The sequence below is a fragment of the Camelus ferus genome, chromosome 20 (assembly GCF_009834535.1).
Source record: "Camelus ferus isolate YT-003-E chromosome 20, BCGSAC_Cfer_1.0, whole genome shotgun sequence".
NCBI lineage: Eukaryota > Metazoa > Chordata > Mammalia > Artiodactyla > Camelidae > Camelus > Camelus ferus.
The window spans coordinates 4,204,415-4,225,495 of record NC_045715.1 but is presented as its reverse complement, the minus strand read 5'-3'; positions in this window follow the sequence as shown (position 1 = coordinate 4,225,495).

Genomic DNA, 21,081 nt, shown 5'->3' with positions numbered 1-21,081 from the left:
AGACATTTCCTTCCAAAGAGCACAGAAGGGACAGAGGAATCAGAGTCACTTTACAGTGGACAGACCTCAGCCTGGTGATAACGGTCAGCACCAATGGTGATGTCGCACGGATAGAGTGTGCGCTTGATGAGATGTGATGACAGTAGACACTTTGTCTCTGGGGTCTTCCTCCCCAAACCTGTAACCCAGTCTAGCCAGGAGATAAACATCCGCTGAGCCTCAGCTGAGGGACAGTATACAAAATATCTGACCTGGATCCTCAAAACCTCCAAGCTCATCAGAAACAGGGAATGTCAGAGAAGCAGGCCCGGCCAAGGGAAGCCCAGAGACACGGCGACTAAATGCCACGTGATGCCCTAGATGGACTCCTGGAACGTAGGGAGGACATTAGGTGAAAACTGAGGGAATCAAAAGAAAGAATGGACTTTAGTTAATAATAATCTATCCACATTGGTTCACTAATTGTGACACATGAATTCATATCAGTGTAAGAGGTTAGTAATAGGGGAAAATTGGGTGTGTAATGAGTAGCGGAACTCTCTGTACTACCTTCCCAATTATTTCATAAATCTAAAATTATTCTGAAATAAAATTCCTTATTTTAGAGAGGTCCGAGTGAAGGGCAGCACCCTGGAGCAGGCAGAGGTGCGTCTCCGGGTGCTAAGTGGCTGTGAATGGAGGAGGCTGAGAGTGACGGCTGCCGTTGCTCAGCGCATCTAAGAATCTGCACCTCCACACAAGGGATTTTTAGGGCAGTGAAATTATTCTGTAGGATACCATAGTGGTGGCTACAGGTCATTATGCATTTGTCAAAACCCATAGAATGTACAATGCCAAGAGTGAGCCCGAATGTAGACTATGGACTTTGGTTGATACTAACGTGCCCATGCTGGTTCACCGATTGTACCAAACACGCCGCACGGGTGAGGGATGTTGGGGGAGGGGAGGATATATGTGTGGGTGGGGAGGGCTGTGTGGGAACTCTATATTTTCTGCTCAATTCTGCTGTGAACCTGAAACGGCTCTAAAAAATAAAGTCTATTAATAAAATTTTAAAAAAGGAAAGAAAGCATGTGCACCTCCAGCGGGAGGCGCGCGCGTCGCGCTCGTGCACAGGTGTGCAGGCTCTGCGTGCTAGTAACGGCTGCTGTGCGGGGGGACCCAGCAGCTGAGTTCAAGCCGGGCTCTTTGCCCTGCCTCTCAGCGTGAACGAGAATCCACGCATGCGTGCGCGCGCGCACACACACGCTCAGAAATGACCTGGGGCAGCCCTGCTGCTCAGACTCCCCTCTGTCCTCCAGGCAAAGCCCAGAACTCCTGAGAAGAGGTGCCCAGAAGGGCTGGGACACATCCCTGTGTCCCTAGAGTTTTGCCTTTAAACCGCCTCTGCAGAGCTCTGCCCCCCGCACCCCCACCGTCACAGATGGATGGTCATGCTAGACTTTTTTTTTCCTTCCTCTCCCAGAAAGCGACTTCCCTCCACGCCCCCTCCACTCTGCTTTGTTCTTATTTTCAAGGCCTCCTGGCATTACCTCAAAATAAACTCAAATCTCTTCAAATTGGATCCCTGAATAATTCCGGAGGGAGAGTTTCTTGGTGAATTCTGTTTGCTTATGGGCTCTGTACAGTGTTTGCAAATTCTACAGGGCTGGAAAGCCTCCAGACCTATTTAAATCCCTTTTCCAATTACCCAGCACCATCAGAGATGTCACCGACTTGAAGTGAAAAATCCCAAAAAGATTCTTTTCTTCAGAGCGTGTATGTGGAAGTCCAGACTTTTTAAGAAGCATGTTGCTGGCAGGACCCATCAGCTGGACACCAGGATGCAGCGCACCTGACAGTTAGCCTTGTCCTGGTGGCGACTGAAGTTAGAGGCAGGTGGGCCCTGCCTTGGGCAAGCGGGCGACTTCCCAGCATGGGGGAGACTCAGCAGCAAACTGGGAAAGGACTTCCCAGTCTGGGGGCTCCAGGAGGGCAAGGAGGTCGTGAGACTTGTCCCTCCCACCTCCCGAAAGCCTCCTGTTGTAGGGGAGCTACGGTCCGATCGTCCTGTGACCAGGCCTTTTCCCAGTTTGGGGAAGAGCAAGATGACAGGTGGCTCACATTCTGCCTGAGAGCCTTTGTGAGCTGACTTGCAGCCGCGGGTCTGCTGGGGATTCTAACTCGGGAGCGAGGCCTGTGCTGTGGCTGCTCAAAGCCCAAGGGCCTTTGGTTGCCAACTGGAGCTGTCAGTCTTCAAAGAGGATGAAGCCCGCGAACATCTCTCCCTCGGCTGTCCCACCGTCCCCACTGGCAGCAACCAAGACCCTGTGGCCTCAAGTGAAGCCTTATTAAGAAAGAAATCCGGCCACAACCTATGAGCACGTGATCGGCAGGGTCCCCCAGGGTGAGAGATGCTCATTACGAATTGTCTCAGTCCCTTCAGGCTGCTCTAACGACAAGGTGGCCTGCAAACAACACACACTCCTTTCTCACAGCTCCGGGGGCCGGGGGGCCAGGCTCTGGGAGGACCCGCGTGCTGGCACTGGTGATCTCGTGCCCTCACGTTGTGGAAGGCGCGAGGAAGCTGACGGGGTCTCTTCCATGAGGGCCCCACCCTTACGGAGACAAGGACTTCAGCATGTGAGTTGGTGGGGGGCACACCTAGCGTCTACAGCAGGGGCCTTGCGTGCAGTCCTTAGCCCTACTCTGCAGGGGTGTCCCTGCTAAAAGCAGGGGCCCTCTCAGCTGGTGGGAGCCTGGTGTCGGGCCGCACGGTTCTCTGCTGAGCCGCAATAATGGTTTTTAGGTCCCTCTGATCCGGGGACTTGGGCCCTCTTCCTGTCACATTCTCTTGCGCTTCCTGATGTGGAATCGTGCACAGAAAGCATTCCACGGTCAGGAGCTGACGCTGCAGAGTCCTTCTGCGCCAGCTGGAGGAAGCGTCTAGTCCAGGGACCCCGTCCTTTTGGAGGACACTTCCACAGCTCAGCGAACTTCCCTCTGACCACGGCCCTGACCCAGCTCCGTACTGACTGGCTGCTCTTCACCCACCAAGACTCACTCTGGGGTTCTACTCTACCCTGGTCCTCCTTGGCTGGGGCGAACTGGCTTACATGTTTTGATCAAGATTATCTTGGTTTTAAAACCTGAACCCCCCACAACCTGCAACCCCTTCAGCCCTAGGCAAACCAAGAAGGTTGGTGATTTATCTGTTGGTGATTTATCCACCCCAGGAGCCGATTCGCTTTCCTAGGTGAGATCTGCCAAGAGTCTGGTCAGCTGCGATCCCCAGCATCCGGGCGTTGCCACAACACCTGTTTTGTTTTATGGCTGAATCCCTTTTGGTCATGGGAGGAGGCAGATGGATTAACTGGGACGCTGACAGTACTCAGCCTGGGCTCCCAGGTTCCCAGGCCCCTTTATCAATAAGTCTGTGTTTCCTGGACATTTCTTTTTTGCTGAACCAACGGGCTGCGCTTACCTGGGCTGGATGTAAGCCTTCAGGGAAGGCTGCTCCAAATATCAGGTCCCCCAGTGATGGGGCCGAGAGGCCTTAAAATGTAGCTAAGCACACAGACTGCAGATTTTGTAACAACTTTAAATAGAGTTAACCTGTAAAACTTTTGAATCATTATTCAGTATACCTGAAACTAATGTAATATTGTAAATCAACTATACCTCAATTAAAAAATACATAAAATTAAAAAAATTCAAAACCAAAGCAAAACAAAATGTAGCCAAGCCTACCCCGTGTCGTTGACCGGGCCCCGGGAAGCAGAACAGCCTCACCAGGGGCTCGCTGAGCAGCAGCCACACCTGGCCGCCGTGGCTCTGGGGCAGTCTACGGGCCAGATTGAGCGCTCGGGTTTCTGAGAAGGGAGGGGTCTGGGTTTGGGGGACCCAGGGAGGCTTTCTGAGAGCAAGAGACTACACTCTTGTTTTGTTTTGTTTAAGTACAGTCAGTTACAACGTGTCACTTTCTGGCACACAGCATAATGTTTCAATCATACATATACGTATATTCATTTTCATATTCGTTTTCATTATAGGTTACGACAAGATACTGAATATAGTTCCCTGTGCTATGTAGAAGAAATTTGTTTTTTACATATTTTATATATAGTAGTTAATATTTGCAAATCTCAGGCTCTCAACTTATCCCTTCCCCTCTGGTAACCATAAGTTTATTTACTATGTCTGTCTGTCTGTCTGTCTGTCTTTCTTTTTTCTTGATTCCACACATGAGTGATATCACATGGTATTTTTCTTTCTCTTTCTGGCTTACTTCACTTGGGATGGCGATCTCCAGGTCCATCCATGTGGCTGTAAATGGCATTATTTTATTCTTTTTTATGGCTGAGTTGAACTCTGTTTTGAAGGGTGAGGTTTGAAGAAGAGTGGGAAAGGGCTCCTGGGGTCACGCTCTGGAGCACAGAGCCACGCCGTCAGCCCACGACACAGGTGCACCCATACACTGGCTTACTTTCTTTTCAACTACAGCCTTTCTGGTTTTAGAGCCAGAAGAGCATCTCAAGTGACCTCTGCCCTCTGCCCTTCTCCCAGTGGTTGTATCTCTCCCTAAATCATCCCAGTATTTAGTTGACTAGACCAGTTAAGACCTCCAAGAAAAGAAACACCAGCAGGGACGTCACTGAACCATTTTAGCGATAAAATGTCTTTCCAGTGAGAGTATTTTTCTCTCTTAGTTTCCCTGCATCGCTGGTGGGTTTTGCTTCACTGCTACTATCCCACCTGCTGTTTCTTTCCTTTGTTAAATTGTAGAGGGAATCGTGCTGGAGACAGACTTGCCCTAGTGTCTGGATCACATCCTGGGAGTGAGTTGGGACATTTGTTTTTCAGCTCTGTGCGTGGGTGTGCGTGTGCATGAGTGTGAGTGAGCAGCGGTTGGGCGATGTCAGCAGAAGGGATGAGAAGTGGGTGAGGCAGTTGAGGAGTGATGAGTGAAATGACCAGAAGGCTGACTGAGCGCTAACTTGCCCCTAGTCAATAAGGGAGGCTCAGCTGAGGGCGTGGATTGACTCTGCTCCTTCCTGTGTTTACACCCCTCTTCCTCCCATCCCATCTCAGATGACTTCATTTTTTCCTGCTCGCCTCCTTAATCAAGCCCTGTGCTCAAAATATTGATCCACACTTGGGTGTAAACAATAGGTGGTGGGTCAAATGAGAATCACTTTTAAATACTTTTCTATTTTAATTAGATAGTTCTCAGGCTATAAACATGGTGGCTAAATTGTGGGATTTCAGTTACAGGATGATTGTCTGGGAAGGTCTTTGAGCCTTTGGGGGTCCTACAGAGTATAAACCATGGCGTATCTGACTCCACCTGAAGATGAGGCCAATTTTGACGGAGAGGGATTTAATCAAAAGTGAAAAAACAAAGGCAAAAATTTATACTTGAATACAATAGCTCAGGACACTAGAGAACTGATATTCCTGAATTAGATTAATGTTCCCTGCCTTTTCTGTCTGCTGCTCACCTACAATCCTTTAAAATTCTGAATCACTTCCTAAAAGTGTAATGGATTTGGACTCAGCCAAAAGACCATCTATTACCTCTTTCTAGTAAGTCAATCTACTCATGTTCCTCGTCGGTCTATGTACTAAAAGCACTTTGCCTTTTCCTTGGGAAGCAAAATGAACACAGGAAGCCTTTCCTCACAGGATTCTTCTAATAATTAGAAGTAATCTATGTAAGGTGCTTAGTATTTAGTACGAAATAAACACTCCACAGGTGGTTGCTACTCTGTCACTTAATCATTATTCCAGCTCCAAAGCTCTCCGCCTGATGAACTTTGAACAAATTAATTGATTTCTCTGCACTTTAGTTTCCTCTTCAGGAAAATGAAGATAATATGTGTAGTTCCTCCTTTCCAAGTCTGTTATGAGCCTCAGATGACATTTGTGAAGTTGCTTTGAAAGCTCTGAAACACTAAACAGACATAAGGAATTCTCGTTCATCTTTTAGCGGGATGAGAGCTCAGTCCCAGATGAGTGGGAGGAGTTACACACTCTTGCGATGTTCCCTGCTTCCTGGAACGGGCTTGAGAAGAGGTGCCGGGGCCCCTCTGCCCAGTGCCGGAGGCGGGCGTTTGGTCCTTTGTGTGATTGAGTATATAGGATGTTAGAAGTTAAGGTTGAAGTTGGTCCAAGTTCTCACCTCCACTTGTTCATTCATTCAACCTTTATTTCTTGGTAGATGAGACAGACAGACAGACAGACAGACAGACAGACGAACTATTCTCCTGACCTTCTAATTCTTTTGAAGATCAAACCAACAGAATCTTCTCTTTAAGTCCTATTGTAGAACAAGGTGGGTTGATGTAAGTACCTAGGAGATATCTGGGTCTCATTAGCTCCCAACATGGCCCAGACCTCTGCTCTCAGACTGCAGTTGCCGCCTTCAAGGGACTGTGGGGCTGGGATGCTGGCGGTGTCCCAGGTAACCTCCACAAGAGTTCCTGGAAGGGTTAATGGTTTGCCGAGTTCCTGAATCCATGAGTGGTTATGCAGAAACCTTTCTGCTGCTGAGAAAGCATTGCATAACGAACCTTTCATCCACTGCTACGCATATGTTTTTATAATCTATCTAAGGGTGTTGAACTCCCTTATTAAAACAAAATGCAGACTCTCCAAAGTTTTGCTCCTCCTGGGGGACTGCACAGGTAAGGCAAGGTATTTGGGCCAAGCGCGTCTCCCTCTATTCTTCTTGAATTTCATCTACCCCGAGGGCTCGCTCTCTTTCATCACCATGGCCACCACTGCACTGGCTTCCTTCCTAAAAGTCCATCCCCAGAGTAAACAAAAATCACCTTTCTAAGTTCATGCATTTTGAGGACTAGAATTTTCTAAAGGGCTTTACTTACTGCCAGGGGGAGTATCTTACAAGGACATGTCAATACAGAGCACAGGGTTCTGAGGGGCAAGGCCGTCATCCGTCCCTACCTGTTCTCCGCCGGCGTGAGCGGGGAGGTACACGTTCTTCACCCCAAGGATGCATGAACACTTTGCCCACACTCCCGGCTTCCCAGCTCCTCACATCCCCACAGTTTCCTGGCGCTGTAGATCATGTCTTAGACGCTTTGCACATTTTGAGTCCAAGTCAAAGTCAGCAAAGAGATAGCCTTAGAGGACCCCCTACCTAGCTCTTATTTCTGGTCTGAGGTGTGGCCTCGCCCCAGGGACTCGTGGGCCCTTGGCGGTGCTCACGACGACCGAACAGTCCTCCTCCTTTTCATGCTTCCGCGTGCAGCCCCTTATCTCCCCCGCAGGCCCTTCTGTTGAGAAGAAGAAGCAAGTTCAGTGGCCACCCATCCACGTAAGGCTGAATGACCAGTGTGGTGGCCAGGAGAACGCACCGCTCAGCTCTGCTGTGGGAGCACAGGGGACCCACAGCCCAGCCACTGCCCTCGGGACCTGTCAGGCTCACCTGAGGCCGTGCTCCCGTGGGCTGCCCTCCGTCAGCCTGAGCACTGGCGATGGGCCCGAGGCAGGCCCACGCTGGTGGGATGGCTAGAGGCCTCACCATCAGCCCGGCCGACCCGGACCTGGAGCTGTGTTGCCGCCCAGAACTCCTCCTGCCCGAGTCACCCCCCCCCCACCCCACACACACATTTGCCACCTGCAGTGTGGCCTGAAGACGCTGTCTGACTTCTCTGGATGCCTCTCTCAATAAACCTCTTGGCCCTCTAATCCCATCCCGGCATTTGCTTCTCAGTGGACACAAATTAACATGACCAGGAACAAGGAGATGTTTGGTTACAAATCCGAGCTGTGTTTGGGGGTGTAACCGGCATGAGCTTGGAGGTTCATGTGTCTCATTCCTCCTGACGTCTGCTAGCCTCTGGGCTGTTCCGGAAGCCTGGAGACCTGGGTGAGCTGATGAGGTCAAGCAGAGTGAAGTCTGGTTTCTTCTCACTGGGTTTTTCCCTCTATTTTCTAGGGCAACTGTAGTCCCAGCAGGAGACATTAGCACATAACTGCTTCCAGACTGGGAGTCTGGCTCTTCCAGAGTTTAGCCAAGGTGTGGTCCAGGTTTTATTAGCCAAGCCGTGTTGCCACTGTTTGGCAACCTGACCTGCTAGGAGCTCCTGACAGTTGCAAAAAAACAAACAACAACAACAACAAAAACCCACCTTGTTTGAGAAACCTTGAAAAATGTAAGACTGTGGTCATCGGCCCAGTAAAAAATATGCTGCTTGTTCAAGAAAGCAAAGTAAAATTCCATCTGTGTCCACAGCTGTGCAGGACACTCCACACACAGACGAAGCATGAGCTTAAAGAACCATCAGCACAGGGGCAGCAGATAGTTGTGAAAAATCCTATTTCCATAAACCTGTATTTTGCATTCAACGTAATTTTTAAAAAGCCTTTTCAATTTGCTGTATGTGTGTTTCTGTTTTATAATTCAGATTGGCTTTTATTTTGTAATTATTTATGGAGAGGAACTTTATCATATTTTCCATAGGCAGGGTCCCTAAAGGTCTCCATCCAGTCCACAGGCGTGGCCCCCAGACAGCCACTTTCTGTGCACTGTCACCAAAGAGTGCCCATCAGTGATATGTTGGTAAACGTTTAGTAACAGGATCTCCGCGGTGAAGGGCAACGGCCAGGTTTCTCTGGAAGTTCTGTAGATAATATGCTCTGCTTCCTAGTGTAAAACATCTAGGGTCACCACAGGAAAAGTTTCACAGTAACAGCAGAGAATAGAGGCAGACACGACGCTGTCTCCTCCTTGAAATTCTAATGTTGCTCGTCTGCCATGAGAAAGGTTCACTGTCAGCAGTTCAGCCAACCCAGTTTAGAGATTAGCTTCATGGTCAAGTCACCAGCCCAATAGTGAGACTCGTTTTTGGAGCCATGAACTGCTTTGAGCATCTAATTAATATATGTTATCATCCTTCGCTACAAAAAATGGACTAGCACATTAAAGTACGCCTACAATTTCATGGAGGTCGTGTTTTCCCCTCCTGTCTCATCCCAGTTTACTCATAAGCCCTAAATTAAGAACATCTACTTTAAAGTGACCCTCAGTAACTCTTTCCTCTGTACCTAAAAGATCCCAAATCTAAACCAGTGGAACCCAAAGAATGTTGGGCAGGAAATGTAGTTCCCTGTGCATGAAAACATTCTTTACAAGAGCTCTTCAGACCGAGCATGTCAGATCTCAGAAAGAAGGCTTTTTATCCCACCTAAAAAAATCCTACTATTACACTCTGCAGAGGCACTTCGTGCACGGAGGACTCTGACTCCCCCTGGGATTCTGAGGGACCACCCGAGTGATTAACACGATCTTGGCGGCGGGGGGGGGGTATTTTGCAGCTGCTTCTTCCACAAGGGTCAGTGCTGATCAACCAGCTGGAAAGTGGCAGGGGTGGGAAAAGGCGGGGCAAGTCGTGAGGGGCCGGGAGAGGAGGCCCTTGGGTGAGAAGGGCTTGCCGGTACCGCAGTCTCATTAAAAATGCATGTTTTTGAGCAAGAAACCTTTCCATGGCCTCATTTTGCGCCCCCTCCCCAAAGGTTCCTAATCCAGGGGGCCTCTGCTGAGCCCATGAGGCACTTTCCTTTTCTCGACCGAGGGCCCCTTCCATTTCTTCTAAGTTCTGCTGATTCCACATATGAGTGGTATCATAAGGCATTTTTTCTTTCTTTCTCTGTCTGGCTTACTTCACTTAGAATGACAATCTCCAGGTCCAGCCACGTTGCTGCAAATGGCATTTTATTTTATTTTGTTTTGTGTTTTTGGTTTTGTTTTGACGTTGTAAATGGGTCAAGATCTCTTAGAAGCTCCTCTGCATTTGCAAAGTCTTGCCTCGAGAACTTTTGGTCTCTAACTGTTCACAACAAATGATGACACAACCTTTTAGCAACAGTGAATACAGTATCATGAAAATTCAGAATGAATCTAAAACCTGCAACCTAAACGCATAAAATAGGTACTTTGATGCAGGTGAAAAATGCTGAGCGTGGAACCAAGTTATACATTTCTTGGAAATCACTGTTGCTTGGATACAAAGTCACCGCTCTCTTTGGGTATGGAGAGAGTCTCCACTGGTCTCCAGTTACCATCCTCTAGCTGGGTAGCTGAGATATTTGGAAAAAATGTCATCTACTTTGGATTAGGTGCAAATCATGATTTGTAGTTTTATTTTGACTATCCACCCCTTCCCAGTCTGCAGCCTAGTGGTGTAATAAACTCAATAAACCTGGGTATTGTTTTTTAACTTGAAATTAAACAGACCCAGCTCTTGCTTCCTCCCTAAACAGGCCGAGGGAAAAAACTGAACCCTTCAGTTTTCAGAGCTGAACTTACTTTCATGGACCTGGCATCTTTTGGAGTCATTTGAAGATTTTAGGGTATTTCTGCTACTCTGGCATTCCACTGGACTTGTTTTTATTTTCAACGAAGACAAAATTAAAGTTAAACGATGTTCGAGCCACCCTCATAAACAGAATGAAAACTTACTCCTATCCTGAGGGAAGCGTATGTTTCATTATCACTTGGAAGTCCTTTCTGTTTAGTTTATATATTTATGGTAATAAAATTGAATTCTTTTGTCAAGAAAGCATTTCTCGCTATTTGAGAAGTCTGAAACAGAGCAAATCCTTGGGTAAACAGAAGAGGAGAGCCTGAGCGTATTATCTGTGGTTTTTGTTGGAGACTTTCCAGTGCTTTCAATTTAGGGTCTGTTTCTGAAAAACAGCTTAAATGCTACTATGGTGAAAGAAATGACAGTGACGAACCTTTTACAGGAAAGTGTGTAATTTGCAATCTTTATTCTGCTTACTATTTATAAGAAAAGAGTAGTTTATGTTATTATTATTATTATTTTAGTAGTAGTAGTACCATTTTTACTGATGAAATAAATACTGAAATCGGGGACCTGAGACATTTTCAGTTGGGATCTCCTGCTTTCGGTAACGGTAAGACGATGTGAACAAACCCTCCCACTGAGAGCAAGTGAAAAAGCTAGATGAAACAGGGGAGAAAATCTTTAAAAATTTTGCTGTGAGGACATTTGTTGATACCGAGAAAGCAGAAGGAAAAACTAAACTGAGGTTTTAGCGGAATCCCAGGGCCAGGTAAACAAAGAGTCAAAGTCCAGAGCCACCCGAGGTGGAAAGTCTGACGCTCCCCCGCGAACCGTGGCAGCTGGGACCCCCGGGGTCCCTCAGCCTCAGCGGGAGAGTGAGCCGGACGTAAGGCAGCGTCCCCGCGGACGCCCGGCCGGCGCCCGTCCTCTGTCTGGATCCCGCAGTCTTGGGCCCCGCGTCACACCTGCTTTGCTGCTTTGCGTGGCTGGGCTGATGGCTCTGACCCAGAGACCCGCACGCTGTGCCCGTTCCCACAAGCCCTTCTAACACGTCCTTGTCCAGACCTCCTTGTCTCTGACCTCGTGAACCGGTGCGCCGGGACCTCTGGCCTCGCCAAGCCATTGGTTAACGTCCGGGGAGTCACGTGCCCTCGGTACAGCTCCTCTTCCCGCACAAACGTGGTGGGCAGCCGCGCTGCACGCAGCAGCTCCGCCCGCGGGGGGGGTGGGGGGGTGGGCTCTCCTCTTCACTCTGTATCAGGGACACTCCTGAGTAGGGCTGTGGGTTGTAAGGAATCCGTTTTTCGGCTCACATAGCTGTGAAGTGAGGGAAAGGCGTTCGTGCAGTGGGATGCATGGCAGTGGGGTCTAGACGCCCTGTTCCTGTAACTCGCTTGTGCTTTCCAGACCTGCCCAGGTCCCATCCCAAACGTACGGCTTTCACTGGGTAACAGGTCGCTGCTGAGCCTGACCGATCCTCTGATTTGTTGGCTGCGATGAACCCCTACTCACGACAGATGTCTCTGGTCATGTCACCTCCTGCTGCTCCACAGTCGGGCCCCGGACCAGCAACCTCAGCATGCGCTCCCCGGTTCGCAGTCTTCTGGTTTCTGCTCTCCCGTTTTCGCCAGAGCCTACAGTTCTTTTGTGATTAGCATCTTTCTTCCCAGAGGAGGGTCAGTACTTCCCACGTGTGCCTTGCATGAAACGACCTTGGTTATTGGTCTAGAAGCAATGAGGGGAGGTGGGACCAGATTTGAAAAGAGTCGATGTCATCTTGCAAGACACTCATCTCAAGTGAGGCATGTGTATGCTCTCCAGACACTGAGATTTCTCTCTTCTAACAAGGGGCGTGTAGACCCACGTGCTTACTCAAGTTACTCTGAGAGACTTAAGGTTCTCCAGGGTATCTACCTGAAGTTCCCCACCCCCAGTCTGAACGTCCCACTCCTTCTGGATCAGAGCCCCGGCTTCCACGTGGGTGACTTCTGTCTCTACCACATTTACAGTAAATACTGGGCCTGATTATTCGGCGCAGCCTGTCTTCTGGGTAGGGGAGACGACCTCCCCTTCACACACTCCCGTGCAGGCTTCCGCTTTTATACCAGAACTTGGAGTTGATGGCTGTCGTTTTCCTCTTTCAGGGCATCTGTGATCCTTCATAACTGGCAAGCAGTTCCACAGTCCTCATCCCCGTGGCCTTTAAGGACACCAGTGCTGGGGCTCCAGCAGGAGCCGGGTGCTCCTCTGCACCGCTGCCCCACCCAGTGCACCAAAGGTGAGGGCTTCAGTCCCCGGGATGCTGCGTGCCAGGGGTTACCACCTCCACATTTACCTCCGGAAGTGGGGTGCTTGCAGTCTTCTGGTCCATAAGTGAGCCAGTTCTAGAATCTCACCCTGATGATTCTTTTTCCTAAGACCACTTCCAGTGCCCGCTGATTTAGGCTGGTGTAACGGCTAGCTTTTGCTGCATTATGAATCACCCCAAAACTCAGTGGCTTTAAAAAGTAACATTTTTTAGCCCATGGTTATGTGGGATGGTTCTTTTGGTTGGGGGCTGGGCTACTGTGTTTGTCTGTGGTCAGCAACGTGTCAATTGCAGATTGCTTCGCTGACCTTGGCTAAGCTGTCTCACATATGAGGACGTAAATGGCTTACTCTGGCTCACATGCTAACTCAACATTCTGCAGACCAGCCTGAGCTGTTTAACACAGCAGACATGAGATCCCAATAGAGCAAGCAGAGACGCGTAACGACCACCCAGAGGAAGGCTGGAAGTCCTGGGGTGTCAGCGCCTCCAGGAGCAGCCCTCAGCCAGTGACAGCTGGGGCAGGTGCATGAATGCCTCCTGTGTGGTGACTCTGACACAGCCCTGTACAGCCTCCCAGAAGCCTCCAGTGGGGCCAAACTCAGTTTCCCAGAGTGAGACCCTTCTCGTGAACACACCCTGCCTAGGCTCCCCTCCCCTGTCTCCCCGCTCCACTCCTCTGCTGATGCTCCTTAGAACCACCTCTCAGATTCAGAGCTTACAGTCAATTCCTTGTCTCAAGATCTGTAACAGGTTCAAGTCTCTGAGCCTTGGTCCCTGCCTGTTAGGAGGGCCCACACCTTGTGCCTCAGTGGTGGTGAATCAAGGTTAGATGTGCACTGCAGGGTCAGTCACTTCTTGTAAGTAGGAAATTTAGCTTTGCAAGCTGGGATCTTGGCAAAAGCAATTTCAGTGGAATGGTGGCGACAGAAGCCTGTTTGAAGTGGGAGAAAGGAAATGACCAGAGGGATTTGGCCAACAAATACAGCAGGTCACTCCATTAACCCCGTCCACTGTTGCCTTCCATCTCAAATTCCTCCTGTTTCTTGTTCCAGTTCCTAACTCTCCCCACCATCACCTCAACAAACAGTTCAAATTCCAACAGAAGTGGAAATGAATTCAGTAACCTGATCAATCGATCGGTTGATTGCCTCTGGTTCCTTTTTCTGGTTACCATGCGCGTTAGCTTTCCTCCGCAGCAATCCGAGTGCCCGGGTCTCAGGGCTCGCGCTACAAAAGAAGCGCCAGTCTGTCCTCTGGCGAGCTTGCCTGTGTCCCTGCGGGCGGGTGACAGCACAAAAACAGGCGTGGAAGAGCAGCACGCTCAGTTCCCTGGGATCGCAAGAGTGAACTGTGAAATTTGCTGTTACCACTGTTCCCTGCGAAATGGCTCCCACTGAATAATGAAAATTTTTGTTTTCTACTTTTTTTCCCCATAATCCATATTGGTTTCCAAATAACCAGGTCAACTGTGTTGGCTTTGGTGGACTTGGCTGCGGCGTTGGCCCAGGCTTATTATTAGCATGTGGGCAGGGGCCCCTCCTGGCTAGTCAATTTCAAGGGGCCAGACTGAAGGCAGTGTTGGAATGGCTGACATTTATTCCTGGACGTTATTTTGATTTTCAAGTCCGGTATTTTCCAATTTCATTCAGGTTTGAAATGGTTCACTGGTGGGTCCTTGGACGCTAGCTTCTGATTCTGGTGTAGTCATCGGTATTGGCTCTCATTTCAAGATTCAGCAAAATGCTACTTTTTAATCTGAGCAGGGTTCATAGTTCAAACCTAAATATTAGCACTGAAATTGGCTTGCTTGCTCATGTGGTAGCCAAAAAGCTTGCTATCAGTGTTTATTGCACCCTGGAGATGAATGTTGTTAATTCTTGACTGCCTAGATGTGGATTATAAATGTCATCGGATCTTCCCTTTTTAAATTCTGGGCATAAACTGTATTAGGAAAGCAAGGGTCACATAATTTGAGCTCCTGAAAAAGCATAAAGTCTTTTTTGCCCAGTATGTATATTTTGGGGCATTTGTTATGGTTCACAAGTAGCTTGAATATCGCTTGTCTAATCAAAGCACGGGGGTGGTAGCTTGGTATAGACGGTGACCACAACCTGGGATTCGAGTCCCAGTCCCCCCGCAAGGGAACAGCCGTGTGCTCTTGGACAAGTAATCTTCCTTTCTAAGCAAGCTTCAGTTTGCTCATCGTTACATGGGGGGTAATATTATGTCCTTTATACTTTTCAGGATTATGTGAAGTGAGGGCAGAAACCGCAGGCACATTATGGAGTTGTTTGATAAAAATATATTGAGTCCTAAATGAACAAATAGATACCTTGCAATTTGTAAAATAATATGCACATAAATGGAATTGCATTCACTTTTTAACTGTCTCCGTCCTTCTTTCTCCTCCCCCTTCTTCTCCACCTCCTTCCTCTTGTTCTGATAGAGAATAAAGGGTGTTCTTCCAGCAGAGCCTAAGCGTTCCTTCCCTGATGTCTGGCACTGGTGCAGCCCATGGTTAATGCAACTCACTCAGCTGGCTTTCTTAATTGTTCACTTATTCACTCAGCCATGAACTCCCCGTACATTTCTCAGCACCTTCAGGGTATAGAGTTGGCTCTAGGCTGAGAGAGAGACCAAGATGTGGCCCACATCCATGAATGGATTTGTTGTGGAGACAGATACAGGGAACTTCTTAGCTTTGGTAATGTAGCCCAGCCTGGCTGCTCAGTCTCACCCAGAAGAAGTGAGCTAGGAATTCCTTCCCCAGACCCACACGCGCCTCGCGGCAGTAGGAAGTGAGGAGGAGGGAGTAAATGCTCCTGTTTCCATGGAAGCGAACCTGATCAGAAAGGCAAGAGACACGCCTAGCAGCTACCTAGATGAGGAGAATGTGGCTCTCCTGTAGGTCCCTGTTGCTGGGTGGGGGGGGGGGGTCAGGACACCAGCCAGGCGGCTGGACACCAGGGAGAGGAAAGGAAGAAATGTCTAAAGTTGTTTTGTGCGTAAGACACTGAGATGTGACTGACTGTTTGAAGAAGCACTTGGTTTCATGAGGGGTCAAGGACTTTGATGTGTTTTGCAACTCTCTCCATCCACAAACAGACACAAACCTACAAAATCTATCAGAGGTACTTGAATTCCTTTGGAGCAGGCTGCCTTTAAGTTTGTTAGAGCTGGGTGAGATGGGCAGACGCCAGCAAGACAGAGAGGGCTGGCTTCCTGATGGTGATGAATCAGCAACAACCACACGAGAGCTGACCCAGGCGGGGCGGTTCCGAGGTGCCGGGGGCTGCGCTCACCTGCGCATCAGCGTTACCTCTTTTAACTCTCAGAACAGATATGTGAGGAGCACAAAGCTTACTGAAGATGAGGAAAATGAGGCCAACAAGCTTACGAAAATCGCCTAAGACCCCATAGTTAATGAGAAGCAGAGCTGAACTTTGAGCCATGTCTATTGGACTCCGAAGTCTGGACATTTAATCACTACATTGCATTACATCCTGCGAGGTCTGGACACTCCAATCATTCCAAAATGGGTTCTTTAAGGTAGAAACATCACCTATTTATCCATGAGTTTTGTTCAGGCTGTCCGTTTGATTGCATCTCTGAACACAGACGCCAAGCGTGTGATAAAGGAATATTGTAGTAAAGGAGTCTGGCTGGGAAACCACCGGTGCCAGGATTCCTTCCCTGAGTCATCTTGTATTGTGCCATCGTCAGGTCAGCATCCAGCTTTGGAATGTGCAGTTCCACTGGGGAAAGAGAATTATTATGGTCGTATCGTGTTGGTAGGCTGTTCAGAGAAAGCAGAAAAATGTTTCTGTTAGAGATGAGTCCATTCACTCATTCGTTCAAGAAATATTTATTGAGGACCAGTGGACTGAAGATCTAGAAATGCAAGACATGGCCTCCACCAGCAAGGGACTCGTAGAGGGGGCCCGCCGGTCTGTGTCACACGTGGGCTTTAAGCGGGCATGCTCTGGGCACCATCAGCATACCAAAAGGAGCGTGGAATTCAGCTGGAATCTAGGAAAAGGGAGGGGTGCCTATCAGGAGGTGCTTCCAAGAGAAGTCAGCGCTTCAGTGGGGTCTTAAGGAACAGGCAGCGGCAAACCAGAGAGGTTCAAGACATGTCTGTGGGGCATCCCCTTGAAGACGTCCAGTAGGCATCAGTTTTCCAGTTTCAAAATCTTTCAGTCATTTGATGAGCAGAATTGGAATAGGACCACTGCCCAGGTGAAGTGCTTCAGTCCACACGGGTCCCCCTAAGGGCTGAGGTGGGACCCTTACTTCAGGGTCAGATTATTACTGCTTACAATATATTTTCACACCATCATCTCATTTTGTCCCTTTTGAGACAGACATTCTCACCCTCATTTTCTAGGTGAAGATGCTGCATGAACTTCCCATGTTCCCACAGCTCTGATAGGTGGGGCTGTGATTCACATCTCATCTCCCCACTCCAGGGCCCTTTCTCTATACCACGTGGCCTCCCTCCAACTGGAATGCAAGCCTGCCAAGAAGATCCAGCCTTCTGAAAAAAGATGCTAAGCTGGGTATGTGCGGCTGCTGGGCAGGAGAAGCTGAGACAGGTGGTGGAGGACAAGCTTGGAGGGCCTGGTAAGGAGGCTGGCAGTAGCAGGAGAAAGAAGGCAGGGATGGACCCACGGTCTGAGAGGTCAGAGGGTCAACCAAAATGTGGAAGTGGCAAGGCTGTGTAGCTTTAACTCCAGTGCTGAAGGTTTGGGTTCATTACTCCTGTTGGCCCACAGGGCGCCTGCCCTCTCCCCACCAGCTACGCTGGCTTCTCTTCTGGCCAGTCAGAATGAACCTGAGCTATAAACAGCTGGACTAGCTTTGATGGGGCAGGGGTACTGGGAACCTTGCACACAACGCAGCCCCAACACAGCCCGCATCGTGCAGTGTTATGACTGCCTGTCACTTGTCTTTATATCTCAAGCTCTCCAACGCCAACAGTTGGCATGTTGTGGGCAAGTAAATATTAAACTAATTGCCAAGAAAGAACGCAGATCATGCTGAATTTTATCCCTGGCTCAGACGGAACAGAAGAGTCTGGGTTCATATTATTGATTCTGCTTGCTTCAACAAACACATATTGGCGAATTCTTGACGTTGAAGACTCAGAGGAGTAGACACATGGTCCCCGACTTCACAGAGCATCACAGGGGTCCTGGATTAGATCATCTATACCAATTGAATAGGTTTACAAACAACTGGTCTTTGGGAGCTGTAATTTTTCTTAAGTGATTGGAAAGTAAGTAAATGCTGTCTTTCATTGGACTAGAACCCACCAAGAGTAGATAAATGTCCTTGTGCGTTCAGCCCAGCACATGCAGTGCTGCCAAGCTGAGCACCAGCTAACTCCTAGAAAAGCAGCACTCTGAAATTTAAGGCATTCACTGACATTGACTGTGACATTGGCTTACAGTATGATTCCTTTAAGGGATATCTTTTATAAAGATCCCACAAAAAAATTGAAGGAAAAAAGTCTTTAGAAGCCAAAGAACGAAGCCGTGGTGGTGTAATTATAAGCCGTATGCTTGACATTTTAGGTGGGAAATATCCTCTGAAGTCATTCTGCCAAAGGGGCTGCTCAGGTAAGGTAGCCAGGGACTCTGGCTACGGAAAATGTTGGAACAAGATGCTTATTTCCCCTCTTTGTAGCCATAGGTGCACCTCTTTTCTGTGACAGTGCATTCTCTCTGTGGTGAAGTGAGGGCAGCCATCCCAGGAGCCCCTCCTGGGGACTCCCTTGTGCAGGCGGTGGTGCAGGCGTGTCCCAAAGCCGGGTGCAGCATCTGCCTTCTCCCGGAGCCTCGTGAGCTGCCTCCGCCTCAGACTGGCTGCAGCTAGATATTTTATGACTATGCTGTGAAAGGAACACTTTGCAAAACTCTTGGAGGTGCCAAGGAGCTGAAAAAAGCTGGTGAAGAAGCTGAGAGGAGCTCCGGGGGCTGCCTGCAGGGATTTGCATGTCTGTCATAAAGAAAGGGCAGCAGGGTGGGAACAAGGGCTCCCAGGTGGTCAGGTAAGGACAGGCCTCAGGATCATCCAGTCCAGCTGCCTCTGGGCCAGCGAAGTACCTGGGGTGGAGGGCTTGCCTGAGAGTGATGGTCGAAAATGATAGAAATATTTAGGCTTAATATCCTGTTAAATAGGCTACTACCCCATGGGACAAAGAATTCTGATTCATTACCAAATTGTAGACAGGGGCTAAAGGTCACCCATAAAAGGTGTGACGATTAATTTTATGTGTCAACTTGGCAGAGCCTTGGTGCCCAGATACTTGGTCAAACCTTATTCTGGGTGTGTCTGTGAGGGCATTTCTGGATGAGATTAACACTTGATTCAGTAGACTGAGTAAAGCCGATTGCTCTCCCCAGTGGGGGTGGGCCACATCTAATCAGTTGAAGGCCTGAATCGAACAAAAGGATTGACCTCCCCCTGAGTAAGAGAGAATTTCTCCTTCCTGACTGCCTTCAAGCTGAGACACCAATCTTCCCCTGCCCTCCAACTGCAGCTCACACTCTCAGCTCTCCTGGTTCTCAGGCACTTGCTCTCAGACTGGAACCAGCCATTGGCTCTTCTAGGTTTCCAGGTCACTGATTACAGATACGGGACTTCTCAGCTTCTGTAATCCCATGAGCCAATTCCTTATAATAAACATTCCTCTCTGTCTGTCTGCCTGCTTGTCTGTCTGTCTGCCTGCCTGTCTGTCTGTCTGTCTGTCTGTCTACCTACCTACCTACCTACCTACAGCTACTCCTATTGGTTCGGTTTCTCTGGAGAACCCTGACTACTACTGAAGGTCTATAGCAGTGCTGTGCAATAGAAATACACTGTGAGATAGGTGTCTAACTTTAAAATTTCTAGAAGCCACATTAAAAATAAGAGAAACAGGTGAAGTTAATTTTAACAATGTCTATGATGAAGTCAATACATCCAAAATAGCATCCTTTCAACATGTAGTCAGTATTCAATTTAAAAACTATTAATGAAACAGTTTATATTCTATGCCTTTAAAGTCCAATGTGTGTTTTATACTCAGAGCACATCTCAGTTCAAATGAGCCATGTTGCAAGCACTCAGAAAGCCGCAGCCCTAAACCAGAAGAGAAGTGGGAATGGATGACTAATGTTGTTTCATTCTCCCTGCATAGACTTCTCTCCATTTAGTCAACATGGATTTATTAAGCATCTCTGATATTTAGGCTCCAAACTAAGCTCTTCAACAGCCAACAGCTAAGCTAGGATTTAAGAATCTCTTAATGATTGGGGCGGGGGCGGGGAGGAGGGTAAAAACCCACACTGGATGGAGCGAGCTGGCATTTCTTTATCTCATTTCTTTATCTCATTTCTTTGTTGTTGATGAGGATAAGGTAATAATCATGAATCTATTCATTAAATGGACTTAGAAATTTGCATTTGACCAAAATTTGCTTCTCCCTCATCTGTGGGGCGCACACACCATGCCAGGCATTGGGTCTTTTTGAGCCTCACTGACCGTCTTGAATTGGCCCCATTCTGGCTGATCCCAGTTTACACTGTCCATTTCTTGTTCAGAACCCTGAGTGCCAGCTTATACATTGTCATTGAGAAGCTGAGTGACTGGAGAGCTGGTTGTAGCAGCCCTGAAACAGGGAAGTTGGAGGGAAGGCTGGACTGGAGGGCGAGATGAGGAGCTTGGGCTTAACGATTTTGCGACTGAAGAGATGCTCAAATTTCCAATTAGAATGACCCAGCATGGAATTGGAAACACAGGCCTGGCATGAAGCTTCAGTCCGCGTGCACCTACCCCGGAGAGAAGCGAAGGCTGAGACCATGCGAGTGAATGAGGAATCAGAGGGAGAGGGTGGTGAGAGAGAAGTTCAAACGGTCCAGAGCTTAACCCTAGGGACACACACGTTTATGGGGAGAAATAGCCCTCCAGTCCACTCAACACGTCATTACGTGAGTGCTCACTACATGCCAGGTGCTGTGTGAGACACGGGACTCGGGGTGTGAGAGACAGTAACAGCCTCTGTTCTCCTGAAACTTACAGTCTGCACTTGGTGAAAATATCAAAGAGCAGGGCGTGCCGGGGGTGGAAGACAGCCCAACGGCCACCCATCTCAACCTTAATCTTACCTTCTGTGGTAGCGCAGCTCCAGCCCGCCCCCCCAGGATGGACAGCGGTCCTTCCCATGCTGGGGAGACGCTGAATCGGGAAGTCCTTTGACAGCGCTTGGAGATACGAGGACAGACACCATGCCCCACGCACTGCAATGCTGCGGAGTCTTGTATCCTCACTGTCGGGCTGCTTCCCTCTGAGAGCTCTTTATGTCAACGTCCCTCTTCAAGTGCACGCTCAGAGGAGCTCACAAATGGCCAGGGAGGAAAGGAAGACGGCGGCCCGGCGCTGAGGCCAAGGTGCGTGCCAGGCGTGCCCGCCGCT